Source organism: Urocitellus parryii, chromosome 5 (genome assembly GCF_045843805.1).
Source record: "Urocitellus parryii isolate mUroPar1 chromosome 5, mUroPar1.hap1, whole genome shotgun sequence".
Lineage (NCBI taxonomy): Eukaryota > Metazoa > Chordata > Mammalia > Rodentia > Sciuridae > Urocitellus > Urocitellus parryii.
In genome coordinates, this window is record NC_135535.1 from 58,458,484 (window position 1) to 58,472,148 (window position 13,665).

A 13,665-nucleotide genomic window follows, 5' to 3' on the forward strand; every position below is an offset into this window, starting at 1 on the left:
TGACATCTCGTCCCCTCAGCTGCTCAAACCCCTTCTTTGTCAGACACACAGCCAGCACCTCAAGCCTCATATGTCCAGCAGGCTCCCAAAGCCCAGTCACAGCCTCTGATTAAGACATACTGTCTTGGAGGTGGCTCACCACACCCCTTCCAGTACCAATGCAGAAGGTAGCATAGACTAAGGGTACATCCTTCTTCAATAGAGAGAGAGAGAATAAATATATATATATATATATATATATATATATATATATATATATATATATGAGAGAGAGAGAGAGAGAGAGAGAGAGCGCTCTGGCCCTCATATACCTTCTTTTTAAAATTTTTTTTATTTGTTTTAATTAGTTATACATGACAGAAGAATGCATTTATATACTTTGATATATCATACATAGATGGGATATAATTTCTCATTTTTCTGAGTGTACATGTTGCAGAATCATATTGGTCAGGCAGTCATATATATGCATACAGTAATAATGTCTGTTTCATCCTACTATCTTTCCTATCCCCACATTCCCTTCCTTCTCCTCCCATCACTTCCCTCTACCTAATCTAAGGTAATGCTATTCTTCCCTAATGCTCCCTGCCTTATTGTGAATTAGCATCCACATATTAGAGAAAATATTTGGCTTTTGGTTTTATGGGATTGGCTTATTTTGCTTAGCATGATATTCTCCAACTCCAACCATTTGCCGGCAAATACCATAATTTCACTCTTCCTTAAAGATGAGTAATATTCCATTGAGTATATAAACCACATTTTCTTTATCCATTCATCTATTGAGGGACACCTAGGTTGGTTCCATGGTCTAGCTATTGTGAATTGAGTTGCTATAAACATTGATGTGGCTGCCTCACTATAGCATGCTGATTTTAGGTCCTTTGGGTATAAACCAAGGAGTAGGATAGCTGGTTCAAATGGTGGTTCTGTTCCCAATTTTCTGAGGAATCTACATACTGTTTTCCATAGTGGCTACACCAATTTTTAGTCCCACCAGCATTGTATGAGTGTATCTTTTTCACCACATCCTCCCCAACATTTATCGTTGCCTGTATTCTTGATGATTACCATTCTGACAGGAGATGAAATCTTAGAGTAGTTTTGATTTGCATTTCTCTAATTGCTAGAGATGTTGAACTCTTTTTCATGTATTTGTTGATTAATTCTTCTGTGAAGCGTCTGTTCAGTTCCTTAACCCATTTATTGCCTCATTTACATTTTTTCAAGGTTTCAGAGTATGGTATATTCAACATTTTGAAATTAAAAATGTTTATATACAATTGACTTGTTATTCATGATAAATTCATTCTCCAGACCCTGAATACTATACATTTTTAAGCATGCAAAAGAGTGTCATATATTGTTTATTAAAAGATACCTATATATAAGTAAATAAATGTGATTTCAAATCTTAAATGCTAAAGTCAGGAAAGTTATTACTTTTGGAAAGAGAAACAGGGGTTTACAAGAGCCTTCAATTGTACCTTAAAAAAATATGGAAAATGTAAAGATTTGTCATATCTAGATAATGGATATGAGGATGTTATTTTATTCTCCCATGTTTTTGAACAGGAGATACAGAAAGACATAACTGTCTGAAGCTAAGTCTTCATAAAAGAGGAAGATGAACAGAAAGAATCAGAAGACACAGGAAAATGGCATTCTAGGCATTGTGAACAACATGTACAGAATAATACCACATTTAAAGTCTGTTTTAGGGCTGGATGTGTAGTCCCATTGCTACAGGGCTTGTCCAATTATGTATAAGGCCCTGGGTTCAATCTCTAGCACTGCACAAAATAAATTAAAAATTAAGACTGTTTGGGGTTGGTGTTGTGGCTCAGTGGTAGAGCACTTGCCTGGCACATGTGAGGCACTGGGTTAGATTCTCAGCGCCACATATAAATAAATAAATAAATGTCCATCAACAACTAAAATATATGTAAAAAAAAAAACAATAAGACTGTTTTGTAGAACAAAAGTACAAGCTTCAAGTGAAGCAATAGGAGAGTAGTCTGCCAGGGACCCTGTCAGGAATGAATTTTGGGAGCTTTCGAGGAATATTAAGCAGTATTTCAGAGATAACACAACAAAGAAATAGACCTAGACTAGAAAAGAGGGATCAAGTCGGAGTCTGTTGCAACAATCGAAGACAAAGACAGTTAAGAATTTGAACTCTGGCAGTGGCAATGGGAATGCAGAGGAGAAGACATATTCCAGAGACGTGAGAACTAGAATGAACCGGGCTTGTTGACTACATGAATGAGGAAGCACAGCAGAGGAAGAAGACTGGAACTGACTCCCAGGTTCCTATTTCGGGCAACTGGGTTGACAAGCCAGTAAACAAGATCAGGAAAAGCAGGAGGAGGAACTGCTTGCTGACCCAGCATCCCACTGAAATCTGTTGTTTGCCCCAACCATTTTGTACAACAGATCTGGCCAAGATCATCAGTGACTTCCTGCCTGCCAAATCTGATGAGATTTTCAGTCTTCATCTTAATTGGTCATACTCTTTTTTCATAACCCTCTCTTCTCCTCCCTGGACTCCTGTGAAATTCCTCTCTCCTAGCTCTCCTTCTGCTTCTCTTACTATTCATTCTCTTTGTTTTTTACTTGCTACCCAATTTTGAAAGTCAATATTCTTTCTTTTTCTTTAATGAATCAGTTTATTTGAACAAGTTTTAAAAAGAATGATTCACAGTCAGGGAGCATCAGAGTAGGGGCACGGGATCAAGCAGCACTTACATAAAGGGAATAGATGGAAGGTACCCAGACAGCTCAATTGGTTACAGAGAGAGGTTGGCAGGTTGCAAATGGTGTTTGTCACATTTCCAGTTCAGATCTCACTGCTGTTTCACTGGGATGCTCTTTTTTTCTTCTTCTTCTTCTTTTTTCTTTTTTTTTTTCTTTCTTTTTTAGATATACATGACAGTAGAATACATTTTTTTAAAAAAATGGACACAATACCTTTATTTTATTTTATTTTATTTATTTATTTACTTATGTGCTGAGGATCAAACCCAGTGCCTCACACGTGCTAGGCAAGCATTCTACCACTGAGCTACAACCCCTGCCCTAAAATATATTTGGACATATCATACATACATAGAATATAACTTCCCATTCTCATGTTATAAGATGTGGAGTTACACTAGTCATGTATTCATATATGGACATAAAAGGTTATGTCCAGTTTATTCTACTGTCTTTCCCATTCCCCATCTCCCCCTCCTCCTCCCCCATTCCCCCCTCTCCAATTAGGTGAACCTCCACTCCTCCCTCACCACCCTATTAGTGAGTCAGCATCTGCATATCAGAGAGAACATTCGGCCTTTGGTTTTTTGGGATAGCCCTATTTCACCTAGCATGATAGCCTCCAGTTCCATTCATGTACTGGCAAATGCCATAATTTCATTCTTCTTTATGGCTGAGTAATATCCATTGTGTATATGTACCACAAAAGTCAATATTCTTAACAGTTCTATCCTAGCCCTTCTTTTCATCTCACTGCATATGCCCTCCTTATTTGGCAATCGCAGTCAACAACCTGGCCTGAAGTTCATGAATGATTCCAAACCTCTAGCTTCAACCCAGATCTCTCTCCTAAGATGTGGCCCTTATAGTCTGCTGAACATTTCCACCTGGGTTCATCCATTCATTCTGTGGACATAGAACCTCTGCTATCAGTTAGGCCTTGTATTAGCTACTGAAAATAACAGAGTGAATAAAGTAGACATGATAATTGAATTATTCATTTTTTTTATTTTGGTACTGGGGATTAAACCTGGGGGGGTACTCTACCACTGGGCTACATTCTCAGTCTTTTTTATTTTTATTTTTTATTTTGATACAGGTTCTCAATAAGGTGCACAAGCTCTCTTCAGAATTGTGATCTTCCTGCCTCAGCCTCCTGGGTAGCAGGGATTACAAGCATGTACCTCCATGACAGCTTGAACATTTTTTTTTTTTTTATACCAGGGATATAACCCAGGAGCGCTTTACCACTGAGGGTCTCACTAAATTGTGATTCTCTTGTCTCAGCCTCCCAAGTTGCTGGTATTACAGGTATGCACCACCACGCCTGGCTTGAATTCTTAATACTTAAGGTCTTAGTAAAGAAAACAGATTTATTAAACATATCCTCTCACAAATAAATATATGTGTGCATGTATTACATATATACATATGTATATCATAAATATATTGCACAGTTACATACTATGATAAGGATATAAAAGAAAACCAAAGGGTACTAGGCAAATATCAAGCAGTAACTTAAACTCCCACATGTCCAAAACTAAAACAATCACCATCTGGTCCTCCTTCTTATTTTCATGTTGTTTCCTATCTGCTCATGTAGTCAACATATCTCAATTAATTTAATTGCCTATGAGGTGCAAAATAACCCCCTTCCATCCAGTAGCCCATGCCTGAAACCTAGGAATTGTCCCTTTCCTCTTCCCTCATATCGAGTCAATTTTAATTCTACCTCCTTAAGTCATTATGTCCATTTCATCCCTTCTTTTTCCAATTACTGCCTTAGTTCAGGCCATGAATATTTTTCACCTGGAATCCAGCAACAATATCTAAGATTTTTCTACCTCTGATTGCTCTCTCCCTCCCTATTTGACCTCCATAGGGCTCCAGAACTGATTTCTAAAACACAACTCTAATAATGTTTCTCCTTTCATGGCTCCCCCTTGTCTTCAGACAAATCCAAATTCCTATGAAAGAACAAGATCTGATGTTGAGTTGTGATCTTTTTATTTTAAGCAGTCAGTCTGCAAGGGGAAAGATAGACCCCAAGAGTATGTGGTTTTACAACTAACCAGAGAGCCTATGCAATATGCAGTTTACTTATCAAAGTCTGGTAGGTTAATTTACAGTTAAGGTTTTAGAAATTCATTTTTTATACCAAACCCATTCTATAGATCAAAGAACAATTGCAATGTCCTATAACACTTTTTTAAATATATATTTTTAATTGTATCAGACACATACCTTTATTTTATTTATTTATTTTTATGTAGGGCTGAAGACCAAACCCAATGCCTCACGAGTGCTAGGCAAGCACTCTAGCGCTGAGCCACAACTCCAGGCCTCCTATAACATTTTTTTTTTTTTTAAGAGAGAGGTGAGAGAGAGAGAGAATTTTTGATATTTATTTTTTTTAGTTATCGGCGGACACAACACCTTTGTTTGTATGTGGTGCTGAGGATCGACCCCGGGCCAAACGCATGCCAGGCGAGCGCAGTACCGCTTGAGCCACATCCCAGCCCCTCCTATAACATTTTTTTAATTACATTTGTGGTCATCGCTTGATTTGTGGTTAAAGGAAACATTCCTGTGAGATTCAACTAAAATTTTGGCATTAAACAAATATGATAGCACTTTCTGCTACTTTTCTGTAGTTTATAATAACAAGAGATAGAATCTATCATATTTACACTGAAATATAACCTTGGCCCCACCATGACAGTCTTCCTTTGTTTACTGTGCTCCTACTTCAATAGAGCATATTCTCAAAACTCTCCTTCCTTCCCTTATTGAAAAGGAAAATAAGTAGCACAAGAGTACTTCAGGCTTTCAAACAACTTGTTTCAACAAGATTTTTACTCCCTAGGCTTAGTATCAACTATTGATATGATCAGTATTTTATTTTCATTTTGACTTAAGCTGAATAAAAGTAGACTATGAATAATTTTAACTTCCACACTTCCTTAGCTTGGCATGCAATGCTCTGTCCATGGCTGGTCTCTTAGTCCCATCTCTTGCTTTCACTTTAAATGTCTATAGAACTATTGGCAACTTGCTGAAAGTGCTATGCCATTTATACTTTGAGCTTGTGTTTCCCATACCAATCTTATCAACATCTTAAGGAAAAGGCTGATGCCAATTCATAGCTGGGTTAAAAATGCATCTATAACATTTCATTTTACTTTTTTACTTGTGTCTATTGCCCCGACTAGACCATAACTTTCTTGGAAGCATAATCATGTCATTAATTTTTTTTTCTCCCCAGGGCCTACCTAAGTGTTCAACACAGATCATATTAGTCCAGGTTCCCCAGAGACAGAAGCCATATATATATATATATATATAATATATATATTATATATATATATATATATTACACACTCACACACACACACACACACACATACAGATACATGAGAGGGAATTTATTAGGGGAAATGGCTCACACAATTAGGAGGAAGCTAAAGAATACCACACAGGCTGTCTGTACACTGGAGACTCTGTGATGCCAGTAGAGTGGCTCAGTCCAAGTCCACAGGCCTCAGAACTAGAGGAGGCACTGGTATTAACTCTGAGTCTAAACCCAAAGGTCTCAGAATCTAGGGAACCATAGGCATGAATCCTGGAATCCAAAAGCCCAAGAACCCTGTAGTTATCATATCTAAGAGCAGGAAAAGTGCTCTAACTACAGAAATGAAGAAATCATCTTTTCTTATCCCTTTTTGTTCTCTCTGGGCCTATTATGGTTTGGATAGGAGGTGTCCCCCAAAAGCTACTGAGTAAATGCAGATTATGAGAGCTGTAACCTAATCAGTGGATTAATCCATTTGATGGATTAATAATTTGAATGTATTACTGGGTGATAACTATAGGCAGGTGAAGCATGGCTGGAGGAAGTGAGGCACACACTGCTTCCTAGATACCATGAAGTAAGAAGCTTTCCTCCATCATGTTCTTCTGTCATGATGCTCTGCCTTACCTTAGGCCCAGAGCAATGGAATTGACTCACCATTGATTGAACTCTGAAACCATGAGCTCAAAATACTTTTCCTCCTCTAACTTGTTCTTAGGTATTTTGTTCACAGTGACAAAAATGTGACTAATGCAGAGAGGGCCCCTAGTTGATAGGCTGGTTGCCCACCCACACTGAGGATGGTTCTTCCCCATTGAATCAACCACTGACTCACACCAATGTCCTCTGGAAGCATCCACATAGTTAAACTCAGAAATAATGCTTTACCACTTCTCTAGGTATTTCTTAATCTATTCAAGTTGACACCACCTAGAATACATACATTCATTAATTATTTGTAGACACAATGAATGAATTAAAGGACTTGAATGAACCATGTCTGTACAGAATCGATCACCATTTTAAATGATAAAAATGTCCAGAATAGGGCTGGGGATGTGGCTCAAGCGGTATCGCGCTGGCCTGGCATGTGTGCGGCCCGGGTTCGATCCTCAGCACCACATACCAACAAAGATGTTGTGTCCGCCGAGAACTAAAAAATAAATATTAAGAATTCTCTCTCTCTCTCTCTCCTCTCTCACTCTCTCTTTAAAAAAAAAAAAAAAATGTCCAGAATAGTAATAAGAATTGAACTGGAAGGGAAATGCAGGCCATAGGTGTCCATGTCTGAGAGAGACCTTGGGGCTGACAGATATATCCAAAAAGGCTAGAGGATGGTATTGCCAAGTAGTGTAAGGACTGAAGAAAAGAATGTTTTGTAACTATGTTGATGAAGTCACAATGGAAAAACCAATAGAATAACAATACTGCCCCCCAGTGGCCTTTGAATAAAGGCCTTTGCTGGGGCCCTATTTCTCTGAACTATGAACTGTGTGTTTATCTTAGTTTATCTCATTTAACCTTTACAGTAACCCCTTAGAGAGAGAGAGCATATACATGCAGACTCTAGAACTCCACTTAACATCTCTCCCACTTATTAGCTAAGTAACCTTAGACAAATTACTAAAATTCTCTATTATTTCCCCTTGTGTAAAATAGGAATAATATTAGTACTTACCACATAAAGAATATGTGTCTTATAAATAATAAGTTATTTCTTTATACCAGGAATTGAACCCAAGGATACTTAACCACTGACCCACATCCTCAGCCCTTTTTATTTTTAATTTTCAAACAGGGACTCTCTAAGTTGCTTAATGCCTCACTAAGTTGCTGATACTGGCTTTGAACTTGTAATCCTCCTGCCTTAGGCTTCTGAGCCATAGGAATTACAAGGCATGTGCCACTGTACTCAGCAAGGAATACATGTTTAAAACAGCATTTGATGGCAGGAGAAAAATGCTATATAAATGTTAGCTATTATTATTCCCTTTTCCTAATAAGAAAACCAATGTTAACTAAATCAAGCATTGTCTTAGTCTATTTAGGCTGCTACAGCAAAATACCACAAATGAGGTGGTTTATACAATAAAAATGTTTTTAGATTCATTGTCTGGTATGGACCTACCTTCTGGGGTGTAGATGGTGTTCTCATGTGATGGAAAGAAAAGGCAGCTCTCAGGGACCTCTTATATTAGGACACTAAGCCCATTCACAAAGGTAGAGACAATCAAGAGATAATCACATTCCAAAGGTCCCACCTCTTAAGGTTATCACATTAGGTTTCAAGATGGGAATTTGGGGGGAGACACAAATATTCAGACCACAGCAAGCATAGTAGGAATGAAACCCAAGGGAAAACCTGATAAACCTTCTAGTTTCACTTGCTTTTAGTTATTTGTTTTTATCATCAATTTAAGAATTAATGTAGTTAAGCAATATACTCCCACTCCTTTTGCTATAGATAATACCTCTGACATATAGGTCACAAAATGAAAACAATTGCCTAAATTGTTTTTCAGAAACTGCTTCTGTCTGTCTCAAACCAGTTGAAAGCACCCATACTTTACTTGAGCCTGCACAAATGCCCAATGGGCTGGGCATAGTGGCACACACCTGTAATCCCTTTGGCTCAGGAGGCTGATCCTACTGATCACAAGTTCTGGCCCAACCTCAGCAACATGCTTAGCAACTCAGTGAGACCCTGCCTCTAAATAAAATACAAAAAAAAGGGCTGGAGATGTGGCTCTGTGGTTAAGTGCCCCTGGCTTCAGTCCCTGGTACCAAAAAGTACCCAGTGGGTGGCCTTTCAATGTCAGGGGGCCCAAACCTCTACCCTCAGAGCACACTGATACTGCCATTTTCTGAACATAAAGAGCCATGAAGAAAGAAAAAAAAAAAAGAAAGAAAGAAAAAAAAGGAAAAAAAAAAAAAAGCCATGAAGTTTTTCTGTTGGTTTGTTACTGGGGATTGAACTCACGGGTGCTTTAATCACTGAGTTACATCCCAGTCCTTTTTTATTCTTTGAGACAGGCTCTCTGTATGTTGCTGAGATTGGCCTTGAATGTGGGATCCTCCTGACTCAGCCCCCCAAATTGCTGAAATTAAAGGCGTATACTGCTACCTCTGGATAAATAGGGGAATTTTGAAAAACTCAACAAATTAGTTGTGAAAGGCAGTAACAAGGTGTAAAGGACAATGGAAACAAGCTAAAACAACTGTGTACCTGTCCGAGATTTTATTAGAGGCCAATCGCAGAGAAGGGGGGGTGAGAGGGGGAGAGAGAGAGGAGGGGGGGGAGAGAGAGAGGAGGGGGAAGAGAGAGAGAGGAGGGGGAAGAGAGAGAGAGGTGGGGAAAGAGAGAGAGAGGAGGGGAAAGAGAGAGAGAAGGGGAAAGAGAGGAGGGGAAAGAGAGAGAGAAGGGGAAAGAGAGGAGGGGAAAGAGAGAGGCGAGGGGGAAGAGAGGGGAGAGGGGGGAGAGAGGGGAGAGAGAGGAGGGGAAAAAGAGGGAGAGAGAAGGGGAAAGAGAGGAGGGGAAAGAGAGAGGAGAGAGAGGAGAGAGAGAGGAGAGAGAGAGGAGAGAGAGAGGAGAGGGAGGAGGAGAGGGAGGAGGAGAGGGAGGAGGAGAGGGAGGAGGAGAGGGAGGAGGAGAGGGAGGAGGAGAGGGAGGAGGAGAGGGAGGAGGAGAGGGAGGAGGAGAGGGAGGAGGAGAGGGAGGAGGAGAGGGAGGAGGAGAGGGAGGAGAGGGAGGAGAGGGAGGAGAGAGAGCAAGAGAGCGAACCCCACCAGGGTATTGATATTTCTGGGCTTAACACAGGATGAGGAGGAGCAAGGCGAGTGGGCTGTTACTTCTTCATTGGCCGAGAGTTCGCGCCACTTCAGGGATTGGAGGTGCGCCATTCAAAGTTCACGCCATTCACAGGGATTGGAGGTGACGGTTCACGTGCCATTCAGTGCGTCATGGACCTAAGCTCCCGGAAGAGAAGCAGTCTGGGCGCCATCTTTACCAACACAAGGAACCTGAGAAATCATGAAAAAGTCCCAGGGGAATGTGGTTCCAAAAACGAATTCTGCAAATCACTCCTGTTACAGCTCTTAGAGTAAAAAGAGCTCAGCAATGAAATTTACTCTTACAAAATAGGAGGCATATGAGTTGGGGAAAATCCACTAAGTTTTGTGCAGGAAGACAAGATCTCTAGGAATGTTCGTATAAGCATTCTCTGCACAGAGCTCATTTTGACCACTTTGCTCACAGAAATTGGGACACCATGAATATTTTCAGGATTAGGCTAACAGTAGTTTACTACAGACTCTAATCTCTCCTTGCTCCCCTACTATTACTTTAATGATTAAAATTCATAAAAATAATGGTTTTCAAGTGACACAATACTGATGTGATTATCAGACTGCGCACCCCAGTCCATAATCGCAATGAGATATATTTTTACACAGTAAAACTGATTGGCAGACCTGCACATCAGTAGCATATTTTAAGCTCTCCATGATTCTGCAAATTTGCTCTAATTCATATTTTAGTATTCCTGGGTTTTCTGAGAGACTAAATCCAAAAAGACACCGAATGGAAAACCCAGAAATAAATCCATGTATTCATAGCCAACAGAGTTTTTACAAAGGTACCAAGAACATACATTGGAAAAGAGTTAATCTCTTCAATAAAAGATTCTGAAAAAACTATATTTATATACATGTGCAGACGAATAAAACTAGATTCCTATTTTTCACCAAATGCAAAAATCAATTCAAAATGGACCAAAGACTTAAATGCGAGACCCAAAACTATAAAACTACTAGGAAAAAAAACATAGGGAAAACATTTCAGTACATTGGTATGAGAAGAGTTTTGTTTTTTTTTTTAATAAAACATAAAAAGCATAGGCAACAAAAGCAAAAAAAGACAAATGGGAACATATCAAACTAAAGAATTTTTTCACAGCAAAAGAAACAATCAGCAGAGTGAAGAAACAACTTGAAGAATGAGAGAAAATTACAAACTGTATTTCTGACAAGGGATTAATATCCAGAATACATAAGGAATTCAGACAATTCAAAGAAAAACTGATTTTAAAAGGATAAATTGAGGGCTGGGGATGTGGCTCAAGCGGTAGCCCGCTCGCCTGGCATGCGTGGGGCCCGGGTTCGATCCTCAGCACCACATACAAAAGATGTTGTGTCCGCCGAAAACTAAAAAATAAATATTAAAAAAAAAGGATAAATTGATAAAAGTAGACATTTGTCCAAAAAAAAGACATAAAAATAGTCAATAAGTCAATGAAAAAATACTCTGTTAATAATCATCATAGTTATTAAAAATCAAAACTAAAATGAGATATCCTCTCACTCTAAATAGAATGGCTATGAGCAAAAAGACAAAAATGCTAGTGAAGACAGAAAGGGAAAGTTATATACTGTTGGTAGAAAAGTAAATTAGTGGGCTGGGGATGTGGCTCAAGCAGTAGTGCGCTCGCCTGGCATGTGTATAGCTCGGTTCGATCCTCCAGCACCACATACCAACAAAGATGTTGTGTCTGCCGAGAACTAAAAATAAATATTAAAAATTCTCTCTCTCTCTCTCTCTCTCTCTCTCTCTCTCTCTCTCTCCTCTCTCACTTTAAAAAAAAATCTTAAAAAAAAAAAAGTAAATTAGTACAACCATTACCGAAAATAATGTGGAGGATCCTAAATAAATAAATAAATAAATAAATAGATAAAAACAGAACTACCCTATCATTAGCAACTCCACTACTGAATATGTATACAAAGAAAAGGAAATCAGCATATTGAAGAGACATAGGCACCAGTGCTTTATTGTAGCAGTATCCACAATACCCCAAATGGAAACAACCTAAAAGTCCATCAACTGATGAATGGATAAATAAAATGTGTGCCAGACTAAGACAAGAGGATCACAAGTTCAAGGCCAGCCTGGACAACTTACTAAGACCTTGTCTCAAAATAAAAAATCAAAATGGGTGGAGATGTAGCTCAGTGGTAGAATGCTTACCTAACATGTATGAGGCCTATTTCAATCCCTGGAATTTGGGGGGTGGGAGGGGGAATGTGATACATACACAAAATGGAAATTCTTGGCTGGGGATATAGCTCAGTGGTAAAGCATGTGCTTACTATACTTGAAACCCTGGGTTCAATCCTCAGCACCAAAAGAAGTTAATTTCATAGGAGTAGAGAATAGTGGTTACCAGAGGCCAGGAGGGTAGGGAGGAGGAGGAGATAGAGAAGTGTTGGTTGATGGGTCCAAAAATACAGTTAGGTTGGAGGGTTAACTTCTAGCATTCTATAACACAGAAGGTTGACCACAGTTAACAAGAATTTATGATGTATTTAAAAATAACTATAAGAAGGATTTTCTGTGTTCCTAACAGAAACAATAAATGTTTGAAGTGATAGATATGTTAATTATACTGATTTGATCATTATACATTGTATACACTTATCAAAATATCATTTACTGTATTCCAGTATTGTCCAAATATGTGCAACATTATGTGTCAATTAAAAATAAAAATAAGGGGGACTGGGGATATGGCTCAGCTGGGAGAGTGCTTGCCTTGCATGTACAAGGTTCAATCCCCAGCACCACAAAAAAATAAATAAAATAAAATAAAAATAAAATGGTGTAGTTGTAGCTCAGTAGTAGAGCACTTGCCTAGCAGTGCAGGGGCACTGGGTTCGATCGTTGGCACCAAATATAAATAAATAAATAAATAAATAAGAAAGATATTGAGTCCATCTATGACTTTAAAAAAAACTTTTAAAAATAAAATAAGGGCTGGGGACATAACTCAGTTGGTAGAGTGCTTGCCTTGCATGCCCAAGGCCCTGGGTTCTAATCCCCAGCACCAAATAAATAAATAAATACAGATGCAAAAAAAGAACTAAATCCTTTACCTATAATAAACAGCCCAAGAAGCCATTCTGCTATGTAAGAACTGTAGGAAATCAGATAACCCTCTCTGGTGATGGTGCAGGAGGCCAAACAATAACCTGTTTAACAATGGACCTAAAACGATGGGGACTCTACTAATAGGTGACAGCTTCCCTAATTTTGTCTCTGCTTCCAATTTGTTTTTAATATTTTATTTTTTAGTTGTAGTTGGACACAACACCTTTATTTCACTTATTTATTTTTATGTGATGCTGAGGCGAGTGCTCTACCGCTGAGCCACAACCCCAGCCCTCTGCTTCCAATTTTGGCCCAACCAAATGGAACAGCCCACTTGCAGTTAGCCTGCCTCCAGCTTCCCTCTACCAACAGCTTCCAGTAGGAACACACCGAAGCCTTCCCTTTTTTTCCACTATAAAGCAAGCTCTCCCTCTTCTCTGCCTGCCTTTGAGTCTCTACCAAATTCCAGTGACCGTGGCCGACTCCCTTGCTATAGCTCTTAATAGCCTTTGCTTTTCTCATCCGGTTGGTCTTGGTTTATTTCTACATACTGAACCTAGTCATACTATGAATAATTTATTTCCAAAACTCTAAAAGATATTGGTATTATTTCTACAACATTCATAAA